This window comes from Canis lupus, chromosome 6, assembly GCF_048164855.1.
Source record: "Canis lupus baileyi chromosome 6, mCanLup2.hap1, whole genome shotgun sequence".
In the NCBI taxonomy this organism is placed as follows: Eukaryota; Metazoa; Chordata; class Mammalia; order Carnivora; family Canidae; genus Canis; species Canis lupus.
The window spans coordinates 74,757,737-74,776,627 of NC_132843.1; the positions used below are offsets into that span (position 1 = coordinate 74,757,737).

Consider the following 18,891-nt stretch of genomic DNA (forward strand, 5'->3'; position numbering starts at 1 on the left):
GACTCTGCAAAACTGTGTTTATTTCTGCACGTGGACTTTGCTGGAAATTGGGCTCACAGCTCTCCTCCAATTCTCAGAAGGGTCTGGATCTGAGAAAAGGTTAGCAAACAGCACTCCCCATTCTCCCGAATTAGAATTTACAGGTGGGCTGGAGGCGTGTGTGCATGTGTGTGTGTGTGTTAAAGGAGCTCGGTTGGGAATTGACCGGTCCGTGCATGCACACTTTGGGATCTTTCTTGATAGGCCCCAGGAGGCCTCGGAATGCTGGCCTCCCGGGCTCCCTGCCCTTTGCCCACGCCTGATCCCCGACACACACACACACACACACACACACACACACACACACACACACACACAGGCTGTCTATAAGAGTATCACCACCTGCACCACAGTCTCCACCGCCCTGGGAGAGAAATCAAGGAGGCAAGGTCAGAGGAGCTGGGGGGCGGGGGGGGGAGTGGAGGGGGGTTGGGTGGGGGGTGGAAATCCGGGAATCAGGCAAAAAGTCTGAATCGCCGTTGGAGATGGGGCGGGAGGGGAGCCGTCCTGGCCTGAATCTGGAGACGGGGAGTGGAGCTCTAGGGCCCCCGCCCCGCAGCAAGGCTTCGGTCAGATTCTGGGAATTTCCCCCTCGGCCCGGGCTGCGGCAGATCTTCCCGGACGCGAGCGTGCGGTGCCCGCGGCGGCCGCTGGGGGGCGCTGCGCGGGGCCCGGAGCGTGGGAAGCGGCGCGGGCGCGCGGGCGGGCTGAGCTCACGCTCCCGGGCAGCGGCGGCGGCGGCGGCGGCGGGTCCGCAGCGGCTGCGCATCGCGCTCGGGGGCTGCGAGGCGGGCTGCGCGGTCCCCCGGGAGGGCGGAGGCCGCCGGAGGTGAGCGCGGGGCCCCGGCGGGGTGTCCGGCGTTGCAGGCGCGCGGGGTGGGGGGGGGGGGGAGGGTGCGCACCGCGGGCCGGGCCTGCGGACGCTCCCCGGGGACCCCGGGGCGCGGGGCGGGGGGGGGCGATGCTGGGGCCGCGCTCGGCTCGTGCGCCCACCCCCGCTGCGGCGCGGCCTCGGGGTGCGGCGGCCCCGGCCGCGTGGGTGGCGGCGGATGGCGGCTCGGGCGCCCCCCCTCCCCGGGGCTCGGGGGCTGCAGGGCTCGCCGCGCGGGGCGGGGGGGGGCGCAGGAGCAGCCCCCGGCGCCCCCGCCGCCGCCCCTGCCCGCTCCCACCTTGCCTTTCTGGCTCCGCAGTGGGCGTGGTGCCCCTTTGCTGCAGAGGGGGCGCCCGGAGTTGAGGAAGGCAGTGGGGGAGGGAGGGCGCGGAGACAGGTGGTTGAGGGGGCGAGGGCTGGTGCGCCGAGGCTCGTGATGCTAATGCGTGTTCCTTTCTCCCCCCTTCCTCAGGGGGCGCGGAGGTGCGTGTGGAGGAGGCGGCGGAAAGGCCGGAGGCATGGCTCGGGGAGGGCGGGCTGCCGAGATGCCGCTGGGCTCTGGGGCGCTCTGCTCAGCCCCCACCCCCACCCCCCAAATTACTAAAGTGGGTGGGGTGAGGAGAGTGGAGGAGCTGATGGAGACCCCAAGCGCCCCAAGTGCCCCTAGTGCCCCTAGCCGGCCGCCTGGCTCCCCGTGCACAGCCCGCACCCCGAGCACCCTGCAGAGGCCGGGGTGGGGTGGGGTGGGGGTGTCTGGGCAAGCCCTCTGTTAAGGAAGCTTCAGCGCCAGAGTCAGCTCCAGAGACAGGGGGTGGGGGGCGCTGGAGGTGAGGGGCAGCCTCCAAGCCTCTAGTCTCAAGTTCATAGATAGTGGGAGGTGGGGTCTGTGGGGGGGGGGGGGGACAGGGCAATGTCCTTAGGACCCCCTTCCTTCCAGCGTTTTAGGAGCCGCACACCAAGTTCGGGATTTGGCATTTGCCAAATGTGCTGATTTCTTTTTTTTTTTTCTTTCCCTTTCGGTTTGTTTTGTTTTGTTTGTTTGTTTGTTTGTTTGTTTGTTTGTTTTAGGGGAGCTGCAAGTGACAGAGCAGAGGGACGGCCGACTGGCCCAGCCAATCCTGGAGCCGCTGCAGTACTTGTGGTGCAAGGACAGAGAGGAGGGGGCTGCTGGCTCGCTGGCTCGCAGGCTCACAAGCCCTCCGGGGCCGGGGCCCCCTTGCCGGTCCCCCGTGGGAAGGGCGGCCTGGCACCTGAGGTGGCGTGGACGGAGGCGGCCGCGGGCCGGGGTGGTGATGGTGCTGCAGCCCCTCCCTGCTGCCCGGCGTGGGAAGAAGAATGCAGAGCCAGGCAAGTCTCTCTCTCTGTCCTCTGGGGTGGAAGGAGCAGGTACAGACAGGGCTGGGGCAGCCGGGGCCTGGTGTCGCTTTGACATTGGTGAAAGGCCTTTACCTCCAGCCCCTCGGGTTTGGTTCCACCCCTGGCCTGTCCCTGGCACTCACCGACTGCGTCTATGTGCTTATTGGTGCCACCATGTTATATAACGCTTATATAATCTCCCGGGGCAAGCGCCGTGTCTCCTCCGCTCTCAGGGCACGCTGACACTGTGTCCCTGTGGGAGGCAGGAGCTGTAGAAGCTTGCGGGTGGACCTTATGTCTGGTCCTCAGCCTGGCTCCTCCCCCTGATCCTGGGCAGTGGAGGGAGAGAGGGAAGACGGGAGCCCATCCGCACCAGCTAGCTGGGGCTAAGAAAGAAGAGTTGACTGGGTGGCCTCCTCCTCGCCTTCTTGCTTCTTTAGGCCCCGTGGCCCAGGGATCTGTCTGGTGGAACGGATGCCATTCTTGTGTTTTGGGGCTGGTGTTTGTTCTTGGGGCCCCCTGGTGTGGCACATGGGTGTGGTGGGATGACCCCTAGGATGATGTAGTGGAGGAAACATGGTGTACATAGGGTTGGGTAGAGAGAGGCAGAAATTAGCCGTGCTTTGAGGTTTTGAACAGAAGTGACTAGAAGGATGATAGTGGCGTTATGAGAAATTTGGAGCAGGCCTAGGAGCTAGGAGATGGTCAGGGAAGGGTGTACAGGGAAGTGGATCAGACAGCAAAGATAAACATGGTGTTCTTTTACTGTACTCTCCACTGGGCTGTCCCTGGTTACCAGGGCAACAGAAGCAGTGATGAAAATCATGCCTTTCGTTCAGTGGAAAAATCTGGCTCCTCCTCCCGCCTCTTCCTTCTCTAATCGCCTGCGACCCATTGGGAGGTTGGTTGATGGCTCCAGGGATCAGAGATCCCAGTGTATCCCCATCAGGTGCCCCGTTCCCCCATTTTTTAATCATCTCGCCCCTTCCTGTCTCCCTCATCTCCCCCAGAGCTCGGCAGTTGCGCAGGACTTGGAGTGGATGGAGGGGGAAGGGCACGGACGTCATCGCAGGGCAGGGCGAGCAGAGCGTGGGCAGAGATGTCGATGCAGGGAATGACTGGCGCACGAGGAGGGTCAGGCGTTGATTAGCTAGATGGCGCTTGTTTCTGGGGTGGTAGGAGCTGGGGGTGGGAAGGGTGGGTGAGGGCCTGCAGAGCCGGGCAGCGTAGGCTTCCCCGTAGTGGGGAATAGGGAGTCCTCAAGGTTTCCTTTGGGGTCCTGGCTCCCCATAAAAGCAAGCATTCATCCATTCAGCAGATACTGGGTACCAGCCATGTTAAGTAAGGTTCTGGGAGCTGGGAAGACCGGACCGGGCCTTGACCTTGAAGAGATCGTAATAGATGGGAGGAAGGTAGGTGTACAGGGGAGGATCAGCCTGGCTTTGTTACAAGCCTGGAATCTGGGGCCGCAGGTGGGAGACTGGCGGTATTCCAGACTGGAGATGATGGGTTTAGGGTGGAGCCTGTGGGAATGCAGAGGAAGAGTAGCTCAGAGAGCCATTTTGGCTTATGGATAGGACATGGGCAAGAGACGGTGCTAAGATTTTGGGTCTGAGTGATTGACAGAAAAATCAGGATTCAGACTTCTTCAGGGGCATCATGTTTGATTTGACTTCAGACTTCCTGTCTTCAAGACCATGGCAGGGTGTCCAGATAGAAATGTTGATGGTCAGGCATATAAAGTTTGCAGTGGAAGTCAATCCTGGGAAGAAACTTGTAGGAAATTGTGTTACAAAGTCTTGAAGGTGCTGGGTTGCTAAGAACGTATCCAGAGAAAGAGAGCGAGCCCGGGGCCCAAGGCATCAGCCTAGATTGGGTGAGGCTGTATGTCACGTATTTGTTTAGGATCCCAGTGCTCGCCCAGACTGCTGGACCCGTTTCTGCTAACGAACACCCATGTGTGCTACCAAACCACACCCATTTTTCAAGTTCAGGTTTCTGTTTAAGTTTCCTTCTCCCTAGTAACTGTGTCCAGGAGGACGTGTCCCGGAAAGGTAGCCCTGTGCACTTACTTCTCCAAGCTTTCTCCTGGCCCTTTGCTGTACCAGCCACTTAGAGATTACTGAGGGGCCCCAAGATGTGCCTGTAGACAGGTGAGCCACAGGTCCTTAGCCTCCCCCAGGAAGGCTGTTCCGGCTTTCCCGGTCATCACTCTAGAGGTACTAGGGTACCAGACAGAGGGTGTCAGGAGGCTTTGCCAGCTGTGTGATCTTGGGCGAGGTACTCCCCTTTTCTAGGCCTTAGAACCTAGTCTAAGAGGTCTGGTTTCTTCCACCTCCGAAGCCTTCAGATTTGACATCCAAAGCTTTTTTCCACCTCTGTCCAGGCTTCTGCTACGGGCCAGGCTTTTGGAACAAGCCACCCAGATTTCTTTCATGCTTTGTGGGAAGGAGTAGCAGGATGGAGGCCTGGTCTCCAGGGTAGGCCCCTGTCTCCCGAACAGGTGGGAGCCCTTCTGAGGGCATGTGGCCCCTGTTCCTCGCGGGAGTGTGGAAATGCCAGAAGAGTAGGTTTTCCCAGTGACCAAGTGTTGGCAGACTACAACCCCGGGTCAGACCCCTCTTTTGTAAATAAAGATTTATTGGAACCCTTGCTCTTTGTCTCTGTACGAACTATGGCTGGCTGCCTGCCGGCTGCGTAGGTGTAGCTCAGTGTCTGCGACAAAGACCCTGATCGGAAGCCTGAAATATTTACTCTCCTGCCGTTTAAGAAAAAATGTGCCCTAGACCACCAGAGTGCTTCCGTCCCCACTTGGAGATGCTGACTGTGGCCATTTCCCATTCCTGAGGTTCTTGGAGGCTCTGCATTGGGCCTGCCTTTGTCATCCCACGAGAGGCCGGTGTGGCAGTTGAGATAGGAGCTCGTTGGAGTCAACCCAGAGATTGCCGTCCCGTGTCTGGGAGATCCCGTTCTTTTCAGCCCCCTCCCCGGTGCCCCTCTCCACCCTACGTCTTTGAGCCTGGTGACCTGAATTCCTCGGCAGGGCCGGGTCGTGGCCTTGCTGTGACAGCCGACGCTCCCTCTCTTCTCATTCTGATTCCCTAGCTAGGCCTTGCAGAGCAGAATGGACCAACGCACACCCCGTAAGGAGGACAGGCTGGTTGGTTCCACCGGGTCCTGCAGCGTGTTTCCCTTGATACCTTCGCTTCGTCACTCTTCCAGCCTCACTGCCCCTCTTAGTGCCAGGGCCCCCGGAGATGCATTTGCGGAAAGCCTGCCACCAAGCCTCGTTTGTCTGCCTGAACCTGGCACTCCTCCACTCTGTCAGAACGGGGCTCTCTGGCCTGGAGCTTGTGGGTGTGTGTGTGTGTGTGTGTGTGTGTGTCTGTGTGTCTGTGTTGGCTTGGATCCGGAGGCCGTATTCAGGATTCACACGGCCAGCCTTCACGGTGTCCTCTTGTGGCCACGCTTCCACACTTTTGACCTTGGTCCTCCAACCAGAGTTGTGGTGAAACCCCTGGGTAGGAGCAGGAGAAGCCACCCCCCTCTTTACTACCGGACGGCGGCCCAGCAGTTGTGTCACTGCTGGTCGGGGCTGGGATAGGAAGTGAGGTACTTTGGTGGCGAGAGGAAACCACGTTCTGTGAACCGCGTTGAGGGGTGGGGGTGACTGAGGTTTATTCCCATTGCAGCTGGAAAGGAGGAGGCTGGCAGTGGGAGGAGGGAGCAGACAACCCAGAATAGCAAAGAAGACAGAAGCTAAGCGCACTCAGAGCTGCTTTTAGCTGGTAATGGTGAGCCTGGCCCTAGGAGTCTTACTTCACACCTCCCTACACACATTTTCCCCCGAGGCTGGCTCTCTGGCTGTTCTCATCCCCCCCCCCCGAAAAAAGAAAAAAAAAAGATCCTTATCAAAAGTCCTCTCTAGACACCCCTCCCCCAGAGGGGGCTCAGGTGGTTAAGCATCCACCTTCAGCTCTGGTCACCATCTCAAGGTCCTGGGATCGAGTCCCACTTTGGGCTCCCTGCTCAGCGGGGAGTCTGCTTCTCCCTCTCCCTCTGTGCTTTCTCAAATAAATAAACAAATCTTTTTTTTTTTTTTTTAAAGTCCTCTCTAAATACCTTTCATTTGTAGAACTTAGGGTGACCCCGTCCTCCCTGAGCTTGAACTGATGTTGACACAAGTGCAGTGACTTGGGGAAATATTTGTGTACCAGACACTTCTGTGTAGGGCACTGTGTGAAGTTCGCAGGCTACTGAGGAGCATTCCAGATTCACAGTCTGGTGAGGAGGGCATATGGACAGTTGAACCCATGATAATATGATCTGCACTAGAACCCAAGCTTCAAGAGAGCCCACGTGTGTCTGACCTGTTCAGTGCCATCATCAGGGCGCAGGGGATTGTGCTTGGCATGCTGTAGGCCTGCACACGTTTAATTGGTTGACCAGCCCAGGTTTGGTGTGTCCTGGAGATGGGATCTGACTGGCAACTGGAGGAAGAGGGGAGCTCACAGCGGCAAGCGTGGCCAGTTTGGGGGGTAAGGGGGAAAGATGGGACGTCCCTGGGCATCCTGGTGATGTGACGGACAGAGGGTGTGGAAGAGGGAATCCTTGGGCGTCAGGGGACCATGAGCCAGGAAACGGATGACCTGCCACGAGGGGGCAGGTGAGCAGCACCCCACATGGTAGAGAAAACGGAGGGCTGGGGAGGAAGGGAGGCCAGGGGGTGGCGAGGCAGCTGAGACCGGGGAGGGAGAGTGGGAACCAGTGGGAGGGAAAGCGCGGTGGAGTCTCCAGGCCCCAGGGGGTGGAGGCAGAGCTGAAGCAGGTGAGTCCCAGGGGAACACGACGGCAGTGACAGAGAGGCAGGCCTGGGTCTTGGAGACCACCTGTCTGGGGGCGGCCCCACGATAGCACGTTTCCCTGCGGTGGGGCAGGTGTGAGGAGCCCAGATCATGGTCACTCTGTAAGGTTCTTTCCAGGGAACTGTTGGTACAAACATGTGTGTGTGTGTGTGTGTGTGTGTGTGTGTGTGAGGGTAGAGGAGTAGGAGAAGGTTCCACGTTCTCATCACCCTGCTTTAGCACGTAGTCGACACGTGGCCCCCCACTTCGTTTGTGCCGCTCCCACCCAGGCCTTCCTCCTCTCGTGCATTTGTTTACAGCGAATCCCAGACACCGTCTTTCATCCCCCGCCCCCCGCCCCGATTCTCTACTGTGGATCTCTTCAAGCCTAACACCGTGGTCGGATCACCCCGATATCCTCCGGTCACCCACCTGGCCCGTGTTCCCGTGTCCCTGCCGGTCTCCATTCTCGAACAGCTCTGTGGGAGATCTGGTTCCAGGCTGAGATCCACGCACCACGTTTCGTTGATGATCGATCTCACGCTGTCTGTTAACAAAGATCACGGACACGCTTATTACAAGAGCTTACGTTTGGCGGTCCTCCCTGTTAGGTTCACTCAGCAGGCCTGCTCGGCCTCCCTCCCTCCCTCCGGCCGCCGCCGCCGCCAGCTGTCCCGAGCTCTTTGGGACCCGGTGTGATCCCCGAGCGCGCCGCATCATCCCTCTTGTCCTTGTGGTTTAACACAACTGGTCACTTGCTCCTTCCTTCAGGAAGTGTTTCTGGGGAGCCCGCCGCACCGGGCACGCGGCTGTGAAAAGTCACGCAGTGCCCGCGCCCGCTGGAGCCTGCCGTCTAACCACGCGACGGTGGTTTGGGCCTGCTCTTGTCCCCCCCGGCCCCCCACATGTTCGCCCCAGCAGAGTCGGGCGACCGTCACAGTCACTTCTGTGCTTTCAGAACTGCTGTGTTCTAAGTCTTGGCATCCTGGACAGGAGGGGCCTCTAGAACGATCCAGGAAGCCGGGTGTGGCTCGGGTGGCAGGCCTCTTGCAGAGCCACGGGATTGGGAGTCCAGCCGTGTGTCACCGACTGCCGTGGTGTGGATGCGTTGAACACTTTTGGCCTTGAGTATCACTAAGCGAGTCACAGCAGAGAGCCTCCTTCCCCGGCAGGTGGTGGAGAGGCTGAAGGAAACATCTGGAAGGTGCTGTGAGATGTTGAAGGGCTCTGCAGACACCGAGTGGTGCTAAGATGTTTTCTGAGCAGGTTGGCTGTTCCGACTGTGGTGTTGTGGGTGTCCAGTGGCTTGGGGGCTTTTGCCTCTTCTGATGAGGTTGTGTGCTTAGGTAGGCCCACTCGTCTCTCCATTTGCTCTTCTCTGCAGCAGGAGATCAGCGAGCCAGGCTGCCTCAGTAGCAGAGTCCCATGGTACAGTTCAGGTCCGGCTGGCTAATAAGACCGTGACCTCATCTGCATTTCTCTGTGTAAATAAGTAATCACACTTGTGCTTGGTCCATGTGACACTCTGAGACTGGTCTGTGATCCTTTTTTTTTTTTAATTTAAAGATTTTATCCATCCATTCATTAGAGAGAGAGAGAGGCAGAGACACAGGCAGAGGGAGAAGCAGGCTCCATGCAGGGAGCCCGACATGGGACTCGATCCCGGGACCCCAGGATCGTGCTCTGGGCCGAAGGCAGGTGCTAAACTGCTGAGCCACCCAGGGATCCCCTTGGTCTGTGATTCTTGTATTTTTTTTCCCTTTGCAGTTCAGATGCAGATAGTTTGCAGTCCGTGGATGAGTGAGCCTTTAAAAAAAAAATCTCAGGGCAGCCAGGGGGTTCAGCGGTTTAGTGCCGCCTTCAGCCCAGGGCGTGATCCTGGAGACCCGGGATCAAGTCCCACGTCAGGCTCCCTTCATGGAGCCTGCTTCTCCCTCTGCCTGTGTCTCTGCACCCACCCCCCACTGCCGTGTCTCTCATGAATCAATAAATAAATCTTTAAAAAAAAATCTCAGTAGATAAAGTAAATGCATTCCCAGATATAAACACTAGTATTCGTTCACCTTTCCTAGAGATCTTATTATATGTTTAAGATGATAATGTATAGAGTATGTTAAATGTACCGTGATACTTCTCTCCTGTCATTAAGGATTCGTAAGTTAGAGTTTGACGATATGTCTTATTTTCCTCCAATTACTTGACCTTTGACTATTTTGCCCAGAGAGCTGTGCTGCTTACAGTTTTGAGCGGATCCCCCAGCGTGTGTGCGTCCCTGTATGATTTCTCTACCGTGTGTTGTACTAACACGTTACATACAGTATAAAATACAAAATGAAAAGAATCAAAGGCGGTTGTGGTGCAGTGTATTCTCTGCCTTCCTCCGCTGTGAACCGCTCAGGGTCCTGACTCAGGGCAGCCCGTCTTCCTGGCGGCCCATTCCCGCCCCCTCACACGTTCAGGACGTCATGGCCCCATTACTCCGTCTCCTTCTGGCATCACTAGTTTTGCCTCCTCTCTGCTGGATCCCTTCCATGTGCTGTTGTTTCTCTCAGCTTAAGATCTTCTTTGACCCCACCCCTTCCAGCTCCTGCCTCCAGAGAGTCTTCAGTGCCCAGAGGCTTGCACTTCCCCTCTTGACTCCCTCCAGGCAGACTTGTCCCCGCCACCCTGGGGGAAAGCGCTCCCACCGAAGCCAGCCATGACCATGTTTCTAAATCTCGCCATCGCTTCTGAGTCTTCATCCCAGTGGCTTCAGCATCCTGGTGCAGCTGGCCCTAGCCTTTTCTCTGAAGCTTGCTCTTCATTTGGCTTCCAGGATGATATTTCTGGTTTTCCTTCCGTCTCACTGGCTATTCCTTTGCACCATCTCCTCTCCTTGACCTCAAAACATGGGCCCTTTCCTGTCCATCTTTTCTCTTTCTCTCTGTCACCCTCTACCAGCCCCTGGCTTTTAGTACTGTTTACATGAATAATGTCTAGAACTTGCTTCAAAGTAATCCTGGCAGGGCGGCCCGGGTGGCTCAGCGGTTTAGCGCCACCTTCAACCCAGGGTGTGATCCTGGAGACCCGGGATCGAGTCCCACGTTGGGCTCCCTGCATGGAGCCTGCTTCTCCCTCTGCCTGTGTCTCTGCCTCTCTCTCTGTGTCTCTTATGAATAAATAAATAAAATCTTTTTTTAAAAAAGTAATCCTGGCAGATAAACAAGATTGACCGAGCGTTGATAACAGTTGGAGCTGGGTGATGGGTACCTAGGGGTCTGTTACACTGTTCTCTCTAGTTTATGTTTGAAATTTTTCTATAATGAAAAGTTAAAGATTGATATGCTGATGGCTCCCAATTATTTGTGGGCCCCCAACCATCTCCTGAGGTACAGACCTATGTATCCATCTGCCTACTTCAGATTTTAACTTGGATGTTAATAGGCATTTCACACTCACATGCCCAAAACCGAACTCCTGTTTTTCCCACACAGTTATATTCTTCCTGCAGTCTTCCATCTTGCTTATGGGAATGCCATCCTTCCAGTGGCTCATGCAGGATACCTATGGTCATGCTTGACTTCTCCTATTCTCTTGCATTTTTTTTTTTATTCAACTCATCAGCAAATCCTGTTGACTCTACCTGCAAGTATATATCTAGTGTATGACTCATTAGAACCACTTCCACTGTCGTCCCCCTTGTGCAAGCCACCATCATTTCTCACCTGTTTGTCCTTGGCCCCTGGCAGGCTGTGTAACCCTCACAGTAGGCAGAAGGATCCCATGGTACAGAAGTCGTATTGTGCCTCGCCAGGCTCAGAGCCTTGCAGTGGCTTCTTTTCCCACTCAGGGAAGGCCATAGTTTTTAGTGTGGCCTAGGGGACCCAGTAGCTTAGAAACGTGGTCCACCAGAAATAGAACATGAGTTGCACATGAAAGCCCACGTAGGTAGCTTAACACTTTTCTGGTATCTGACTTGAAAAAAGAGAACTAAACAGGTGAAATTAATCTTTTTTTAAAGTGATATGACTATTATTTTTTTAAGATTTATTTGTTCATGATAGACATAGAGAGAGAGAGAGAGAGGCAGAGACACAGGAGGAGGGAGAAGCAGGCTCCATGCCAGGAGCCCGACGTGGGACTTGATCCTAGGACTCCAGGATCACGCCCTGGGCCAAAGGCAGGTGCCAAACTGCTGAGCCACCCAGGGATCCCCTAATCTTAATCATTAACCCAGTGTGTCAAAAATACTTTGATTTCTGATGTATATAGCAGGGGTTTTCAAACTAAGTCACACCCATAGCACATCTCCGTTGGGGTTAGCTACGCATCTGGTACTCCACAGCCTCATGGGGCTGGTGGCTCCCTTGTTGGGAATGCACACCTCTGTGATCAGGTCCCACTTTATGTCTGTGTTCTTATCTCCTGTTACTCTTCCTTGTGTCATTTCATTCTAGCCACGCTGGCCTTTTGCTGCTCCTCAAATACGCTAGGTGTTTTCCTCTTTTACGAACTGTTCCTCATGTCTGGGCCACTTTTTCCCAGAGAGCGCCGTAGCGGACTCTGACTTCCTTTGGGTCTGTGCTCACATAGTGCCTGTGCGGTGGCCCACTCCACCCCCACACGTGTGCCAGCATCTCCTGCATCCCTTCATCTCCTTTGGTGCCATCACCCACTTAACATACTGTGCATTTCTATTACTTCATATATTTTCCTCTCACCCTGCCGGTAACGTGAGCTCCACGAGAGCAGGGACTTTTGTCACTTTTGTTCCCTGCTGTATTTCCAGAGCGTGGCACTGTGCCTGGGCACATGTAAGATACATAGATGTTGCTGAAGAATTAAATGGGATGAATTATTAAGAATGCGACTGTTTTAGTAAGAACCATCCAGTTGAATACACTTTATTGTGTGCTATCATGTTCTTGCCATGTAGCAGTTTGAAGGTCTAGGTCAAGTCGGGGTATTCTGAAAGACATCTCTTTCCAAAGAGGAGATTATGGGTTCAGTTTGAGTATACATGGATCCAAGACCCCTGAAAGGCTGCATTTCACTCATTTCCTTGGGAGATTTTAAACCATGTTTGCACATTCTGTCTTAAGTGCAGGTACAGCATTTTAGAGATGGTGTCCTGCATTGAATGTGGTACCATCATCACCTGATGGTAGAAGTGATTTCCAAATGCCTGTTTGTTTCTTTTTTTTTTTTTAAGATTTTATTTATTTATTCATGAGAGACACACACACACACAGAGAGCGAGAGAGAGAGAGAAGCAGACTCCATGCAGGGAGCCCGACGTGGGACTCGATGCCAGGACCCCAGGATTACACCCTGGGCTGAAGGCGGCACTAAACCACTGAGCCACCCGGGATGCCCCCTGTTTTTTTTTTTTTTGAATGTTCTTTCCGTGATGTTAAGTCTCTTTCAAACAGTAGAGGCTTTCTTACCCATTTTTTAGATGTCACCTCTACCTTGAAGGGACAGATGAAATATTTGTTTAAAAATGTTCAAGTAGCATTCTACTCACAGGTACTCACTGCAGAAGAGGTCAGCAGATTGGAGAACTGTGATGTTTTCTGCTTAAAAAAAAAAGTGTGTAATTCCTCTTTAAGTTCAGCACTGCTTTCAGGGAGTCTGTCGTGAATGGTCAGTGTCATGCGGTCAGATGATTTGTAGGTCTCACCCTCTCATTACAAAGGACTGTCATTTGTTGCGTGGAAGATGGTACCCTTAAATTTGCCTCACTGGGTACATGTAAACTGGACTAGAGTTCACAGATCACGGGGGGTGCCACTGTCCATTCTTGCGTGTTTTGGATCTCCTGCTCAGATACAGGATGCCTCCTGTACCGTCAGTGACAGTGACCACTAGACATACACGTTGAAGGAGGTGCAGCAGTGTCAATTCACATGTTAAGTAATAATAAGATTTAAGTCCTTATTTTCAAGTAAAAATACAGACATCCTAATAATTTTTTCTTCATCCTGTTGGATCTTGAGCACGTGCCACATCCGAGGTGATTGCTCCATTTGGCGCTTTTATATTCACCTCGTCTCCCCGACTTTACTCCGGTAGAGGGTTGGGTCATCTTTTCTGTTGCTCCTCGTACTTGACAGTACAGCTGGTTGGCACCAATATTTATTGTCTGAAAAGGGTTGGAGAATAGATCCATCCTCTGACTTCATACTTTTGTTGGACAACAGAGTCCAGTAGCCAGGTTTCTTTGGTAGCTGCTAGAGCCCTTTCTTTCTTCTTTCTTTCTTTCTTTCTTTCTTTCTTTCTTTCTTTCTTTCTTTCTTTCTTTCTTCTTTCTTTCTTTCTTTCTTTCTTTCTTTCTTTCTTTCTTTCTTTCTGATTTATTTATTTATTTATTTATTTATTTATTTATGAGAGACACACAGAGAGAGGCAGAGACACAGGCAGAGGGAGAAGCAGGCTCTTCACAGGGAGCCCGATGTGGGGCTCGAACCCAGGACCCCAGGATCATGACCTGAGCTGAAGGCAGATGCTCACCCACTGAGTCACCCCGGTATGCCTGCTAGAGCCATTTCTTTAATGGCACTGAAGGCATTGGTGGCATCAGGGCAGAGGGCATTGCAGCTTTGATGTTTCCTCTGGATCCGACAGATGGGAAAGATGGTGGCTGAGTAAGGCACCCCCGTGCTGTGGAGTAGATGCTTGTGCTCAGATGCTGCTCTGCATGTGAACTGGCAAAAGTTGCTGGGAATGATAGCCAAGGTAGCCTGAGTGGCCAGCACTCTTCCTAAGGAGACATGATACATCTTTGAAGCATTGTGCTGTGTCTTCCGTCCACTCACCTGTATGCCAAAAATGTTTGTGCAAAGGATGCTTTTTATCCGTGAGGACAGTCTAGGGGGCATGTCAGCTGGATGGGTACACTTGGAGTTGATTTTCTCACTGCTGGTACCGGAAGCACAAGTTAAAAGATGCGTGGCTGGAGTGAGAGCTGCAGACTGTGCCAAGACAGAGGCCCTGGTACATATGCTACAGTGGAGACTACCTCCCGTGTTCCCTGGACCCTGCATCGATGAGCAAGGCTTGTTCCCAGCAGGCCAGTCTTGGCTCCTTAAACAAGTACCAAACCATCGGCATCTGTTTGTTGACGCACATTTGTGCCAGGCCTCCAGGGTGAAAGACTCTGGCTTTTGGGTGGAGTAGGGTGGGAGTGGGAAAGGAAGGAATATGCCAGTGTGATGGGTGGGACATGGTCTCTGTCCTCAGGGAGCTAGAGGTTAGTGAGGGTGACAGGCATCCATACTAAAACACAAGACAAAGCATAAAAGCGATGCGAGTGGACCACAGGAGGGGGTTATATTACTAGAGGGGCCAGTTGGGAAATTGGAGGATATCTCTTGGAATGTAAGGAAGATGATCTTGTCCATCTTGTTCACAGCTGCATCCTCCAAGACTAGCACAGTGTTTGGTCCCTATCAGGTGCTCAGTAATTACGTATCTGTTAATAATTGGGTATTGGAGGAGTAGGCCTGAGCCTAGAGGTGCAATGCAAAGGCCCAGGGATGAAGGAAGAAACGACTTCTTGGAAGGAAGCAGTTGGGGTGCACTCAGGGGCTGCAAGCACCGGAAGACGAGGCTGTGTATTGCAGAATTAAGGGCTGTCTCAGGAGAGCCTTGACCAACTTTCTAAGAATTTGATGGTGGTGGTTCTTAACCTGTCTTGCACCAGTACTCTGTAGCAATTGCATGGAAACTATAGTTTGTTTCTCCAAGAGGGAAAACACACACACACACACACACACACACACACACAAACAGCACACGATCTGGCGTGTACCGGAGAGGACTCACAGATCCCAAGTTATAAAACCATGCTGTGGGTGGGGGCGGGTTGTCAGTGCTTCCTGAGATCTCATAACGGACGTCAGACGCTTGTTTTTCCCTTGGATTCCTTGGGAATTGACTCAGATGAGTGTGTATGCAGGCATTCCAGGTCTTAAGGGCACTGATAGGTGGCAGGTGCAATAGTGACCGTGACAAGCTCGGGGAAGCCATGGAGAGGAGGGATGGGTTTCTGTGTACTGACAGAATTGGAGAGAGCCAGTGTTAGTTGCTGGTAGCACGGGACAAAGAAGTTTACCTGGGAAAAAATAGGAAAAAAAAATGAACCTTTAAAACTTACTAATTCAGAACCTGGGCTGCTTATGCTAACTTTTTTTGTGACGTTCCCAACTCAGACACCTGGCCAAGTAGTAATTACAGGTAGAGAGAGGCAGTGTTGGCATATTTTGGGAACAGTGATTGTGGAAAGGGGTCATTAGAGTTTCATGTTACCTTGGTACAGGGTCCGAGGAGCTGCTTAGGGGTCCTGATCTCACCAGAGAGAGCGTCCTGGAGGAGGTGGCAAGATTTCACAGGCTGTTTCAAAAAGCAGAAAGACTGGGCTGAAGGTGGTTGAAAATTGGATTGTTGTATTCCCATCAGCATAAAACAATTTCTATGAAGAAAGCATATCTGTGTACCTTCAGTTAAAAAATAAGTTAACCAGACTTCCTGTGCGCCAGGAGTTTGTAGTGTATCTGACATACAGATAAGACATTTGGAGGTTTGGAAAACCTGATGTGGGCAGCACAGTGTTGACTTTTCTGCCCGTGTGTGTCCTAGGAAGTTCATCCCGTAGAGGCACGGAGAGGCAGTGTGTGCTTCATACCAGCGAGCAACGCTGATTGAAAATCAGCCCTGCGTGCAGCCACGCTCCATGCCAGCCAGCACCACAAGGTGCCATTGGAAGTGGAAGAGGAGCACCCTAGAGCTCCTGCACCCGGAGGAAAGCAGGGAGCGGGCTTGGGAACCCCTGGGGGCAGCCAGCGCTGGAGGCAGGCTCTTCCCTCCCCTCTGCCGAGACTTCCCACTCATGCACTTAATGGGATTTTGCTTTGTGAGGTTAGTCTCTGAGCAAGTTTTAAAAGGTTTCTCAAGAAGAGCTCCTCCTGTGTTCCCCCAGAGTTGGGTTCAGACTGCAAGTCCAGACACCTTCATGGGGGGTGGGGGGTGGGGAGTGTGTGCAATCAATTTAATGAGTTGAGACGGACATTTTTTTTTTAAGAACATCATAGAAAATACTAGACTGCATAGTGTGTGGTAAAGAGGAATATGATTTTGTAAAGGTTTGTTTCAGTTTTGTGTATTTTATGTCTATTTATATAACTTTGTATGCTCACATACCTATATCTCATATACAAAGTATACCTGTATAGGCGTGTACAGGGTCACCTGGTAAACTTTATTTCTTACCATGATGAGTCAAGGTCCAAAGAGTTTGTGAAACTGTCTCGGAAGGATCTCTTGGCTCTCAGTGTAGACAGTGGGTTCCAACCACTTCCCCGGAGGCCATCTCTATAGAGACAGATGTGGTGAGAAGGCTTTTTTTTTTTTTTTTTTTTCTTTTGTAAGGAGCAGCAGAGACAAGCTCTCTCAGCATGATCCAGGCCCATCCGTGGCTGCTTACCCACTCCTGCCCCTGCTTCCCTGTGCCCGGTATTTCCTGCTGCAGTGACGGGGGGGTGGGCTGGTGGGGGGATGGGCACCCACCCAGCTGCTTCACCAGGTATGATTCCCTGGAGTGCAGCGTGTTTTGCCCTGTGCTTCTACTCTGTCTCTTGCCTTTATTTACGAGCTATATCCACACCAACATCACGGCAGGGAGAAGGCCACCCCAACTTCTTTTGCCCTGTTGTTCTATTTCTCAGGTTCATTGCGTAGGGATGTTAGAGTTGACATGATCTGGGGGAGATCCTGGCATATTGGAATGAGTCGGGACCACCCAGTGATTCTACTTAGATTTGTAGATTCTCTGCCTCCATCTTTCTCCCAAAGGGGAGGAGTCTTCCCCTGGAATCTAGCTGCCTCTCCTTCCACCAGCTGTGCCAACCGGCCTGCAGAGCGCTGACCCACTTGTCGTACCTCAAATAGAGGTTTAAATTAGGACCTTTAATCTGTAAGAGGCTTACAGCCTGTTGGGTGGCCCGGCCAGCTGCTCTAAACTTCCATGGGGCAGAGCTGGGCTTTGCCCGGCTGTTGTTGTGTTTAAGGAATCACGGGGGTCTGGGCTTCAGGGCAGGAGTGACTGGACATGGGGACTCACTTGTCGGGGGCCAGGAAAGCAGGGTTGTGGGGCAGTTTGCTATTTCTTTTGCTATCAGCACTTACACAGGCCCTGGGAGTGGGTGGGTAGGCTCTCTTGGGATGAAATGGGGCTGGTGGTATGTCTTTTAAATGATGGAGTGGAGAGCCTAGAATTCCATGGGTCTTGGGTGCTGGCCCTGCTTTCTCCTGGGTACTGAGCCTGGATCCTTGCCGAAGTGCAATTAGTTCTGCTGGATCAACGTCTGTTTTTATCCCACAAATACTTGTTAACCGAGAGCTGTGCGTCCAGTGTAGTGTGCTAGGTGCCGGCAGGGACAAACAAAAGCGTGAGAATTGGGGCCTCCCCCAAATTGCTCATTGTCTTTTTTGAGGAGACCAGACTAGGACATATCAAAATGTTCATTCAGCCCACAGGCAGATACCTGTTTGACTGGCAGCTTGCTGTTCAGGGAAGCAAGTAATCAAGTTCCAAAGAAATCAGCATGGGGGAAGTATTGATAGAGCCTCGAAAAGGAAGAAAGGCCCAGGGTGTTCAGAGCAGGGCCTTAAGTGGTGGGATTGGGAAGGATGGGCGAGGGGAGGACGTTGGAGGTAGGAGGAATGGCGTGAAAAGGTAGGGAGAGTGGGGATCCTCCTCCTAAGCACGATAGCTGTGGAACACCACCCCCTTTTCTGGAAATAGTCCCCATGTCAGGCCTAGAGAGCCTTACTCTTTAGACAACACAGAGATAGCTCTTGGGATCCCTCTCTTTTCTCCTCCTCTTCATGATTATGACAAAAGAATAACGAGTCCTAACTTTGAGCACTTACTGCATACCACTGTCCCCGATGCTTTCCCGTGGATTTCCTCCTTACATGTGCCCAGCAACACGGAGCTAGGTGTTGTGTATCATTATGTGCCTTTTGCCATTGATGGCGTTGAGGCCTAGAAAGGTTGAGTAACTTGCCAGGGTCACATACAAAGGAGATGGTTGGGTCAGGAGTCCTCCCGGGGCAACCTGAGGGCAGAAGCCCATGCTCTTAACCCGCTGGTTCCTGAACTTGTCTGAGCACTGGAATCACTGGGGGATCTTTTAAAATTTCCAAAGCCTGGGCCAATTACATTACACCCTAGACCAGTTGCATCACAGTCTCTGGGGCTGGGACTCAGGCATCGGTCGTTTTTGAAGGTCCCCAGGTGACTTCAGGGTGCCACCAGCTTTAGAAACGACGATGTTAACCTCTGAGTTTTAGTTAGGGATTGTGAATATTTGATTGAATACATTTTTTTTTAAAGATTTTATGTATTTCTTCATGAGACACACAGAGAGAGGCAGAGACGTAGGCAGAGGGAGAAGCAGGCTTCCTGCAGGGACCCCGATGTGGGACTCGATCCCGAGGACCCCGGGATCACCACCTGAGCTAAAGGCAGACATGCAACCCCTGAGCCCCTCAGGCGCCCCTGACTGGATACATTGGTATCTCCAAGGCAGTGTGGCCTTCACCCAGGCCCATATGAAGCTCGCCTGCCATTGCACAGAGCATGACTCCAGCCTCTTGTCTGAGAGAGCAGCACCCCTTGCACTCCACAGCATCTGGGCCCCCCAAGAGTGAAACCTGGGTGGGCTGGAGTGGGCAGAGGGAGGAGTGTTCTCCTAGGGTCGCTGCACCTCTTCCCCGGGAGACCCATCTTGGGGCAGA

The 18,891-nt window shown here is 53.2% G+C and overlaps 2 long non-coding RNA genes across 2 annotated transcripts; both read left to right on the top strand.

Annotated features, from left to right (window-relative positions):
- The first annotated feature begins 768 nt into the window (after window positions 1–768).
- Window positions 769–18,479, top strand: LOC140634791 (uncharacterized). Its single transcript, XR_012032176.1, has 3 exons — window positions 769–868; window positions 1,979–2,261; window positions 15,734–18,479. It is a non-coding gene; the product is annotated as an uncharacterized lncRNA (long non-coding RNA).
- LOC140635923 (uncharacterized) lies at window positions 3,480–6,352 on the top strand. The gene is made up of 2 exons (XR_012033276.1): window positions 3,480–3,678; window positions 4,653–6,352. It is a non-coding gene; the product is annotated as an uncharacterized lncRNA (long non-coding RNA).
- Window positions 18,480–18,891: the final 412 nt, after the last annotated feature.